Raw genomic sequence first — 1,943 nt, forward strand, 5'->3', positions numbered from 1 at the left:
GAAATGATGCTTTTTATCATCATAGTTTGATCCATTAGGTGCAGTATTATGTCTAAAGTAGTTGTAGGATCCCATTTCTGCCAATAGGAAGTCACCGGGCTCAGCTCGGCTGGAGAAGGACGCTAGTGATCATGTTCTATGGGCTCAGACATGCAGAGGCATGCGGAGTATCTGGGAAATGTTATGGCCAGAATCTAGAAGAATTTTATGCCACTGAGCAAATTTTACGGGAATGCATTGGATGCATGGGTGGAACGGTGGTTAGCGCTGTCGCCTCATAACAAGAAGGTTCTGGGTTTGAGCCCAGGCTGACCTGGGGCCTTCCTGTTTGGAGCTCTGTGGTAGACTGGCAACCTATCCAAGGTGCACCAGATGGCATGGGCCCAGCTTGTACCCACGGACTCTCAGCCAGTGCTGCATGTGACAAGTACAGTGGACACTTTTGTGCAGTGAACGTGTCCATGTATGTGTACCCCTGACTGAAGTAAGAAGTAAAGTGCATCTTAGTGCAAATGGAAACCATAAAGCAGTCTGCTGTGACAAGCTAGTGGAGGGTTAGTGACAAAACAAGATAGAGGTTTGTCCTAAAGACACTGTGAGCTGGGAAACTACGCACTTGATTTGGTTCACTCAAACTACTGAAGCTTCAAATGAAGTTTGGATTGTATTTTGAAAGTGCATAAAGATCTTTTAATGTCCGGTATGAACAGTAAGAACAACTGTAGCAAGTAAAACTGAAGATTGTATTAAAAGACACTTGAAAAGTTATGGACTTTTGTTTTAAAAGGGGTGATACTGAACCGTACTGATGGACTGTGTCGATGCCCTCTGGTCGGGAACCACTGGTCTCCTGTATAGGTTTTGAACAGATGGAGGTAAGGTTGGTTTATTAGCTTGTTTTAATGACAATTCAAAGTGCTTGACATAAACCATAAAAGGCATTGAGACAAGGCAGTACAAAAAACACGAGTTGATGAAAAAGACTTATATAAACCAGATTTTTAAAAATAATCTAAACTGAAATAACAGCAGATCCAGCTGGAGACTGAAAATGGCCGTGGAGTCTAAGGTATGAATGACAACAACCAGAAAAGTGTTCGACCTTGATTTATAACAACTCACAGGGAGGAACAACAGAAAACCTGATGATAATAGAAAATATTTTGAAAAATTAGCTTGTTGGTGTTAAACATGGAGAATTAATACATTTCTTTAAAAGGTCTGTTGTTTCTGTCCTTCACATCTGAAAATTATATGTAATAGTATATTCATTTATTCACTGGCGTTTGATCAGTTATGACTTTTAAAGGCTTTGTACCTTTTACAGTTGGCACACTGATTAAATGATGAAAGCAAATCCCTTACACAGAGAATATTATAAAATCAAGAATGGAAGACTTGTTTATGTTTTGGGCCTTGACTTCATGGACTTGGCCTTCACATGAGTGGACCACTCCTGTGACCGCTGACAAGAGGAAGCGGCCTCTGTAGGAGCATCCCTGATCTGTTGGCACCACCTAGTAGCTGTATGCTGTAACAGCAGCAGCTTGCAGCATCACCTTCCCGGTGCTGAACTGCTGAAGTGGGAGCTAGGAGTTCAGCTTTGCTACTGGTTGAACAATCCCGGTGAAGAGTATAGCTAACAGGGTGACTATCCTTCCACTACTTTTCACCATTTACACAGGACTTTAAAACTTTTAACTTGGAATCCGTCGCTGATGCTGTTTCTGCTTTAATGTCTGGCTATGTTTGTTTTTCTTCTGTAAGACAGATCTTGTTCTCAGTTTGACTAAATGGTTAAATGCAGGTTATATGTAATATCAATCAATGATCTGGGAACATTTTACTGCAGTTATGAATTAGCCAGTGAAACATTCTTTCATTAATTTTGTTCATGTATTTGCCACAAAATCCAGTTGTCGCTGAGGGATGTTTGAGTCAGA

The sequence above is a fragment of the Monopterus albus genome, unplaced genomic scaffold, assembly GCF_001952655.1.
Source record: "Monopterus albus unplaced genomic scaffold, M_albus_1.0 scaffold115.1, whole genome shotgun sequence".
Taxonomy (NCBI): Eukaryota; Metazoa; Chordata; class Actinopteri; order Synbranchiformes; family Synbranchidae; genus Monopterus; species Monopterus albus.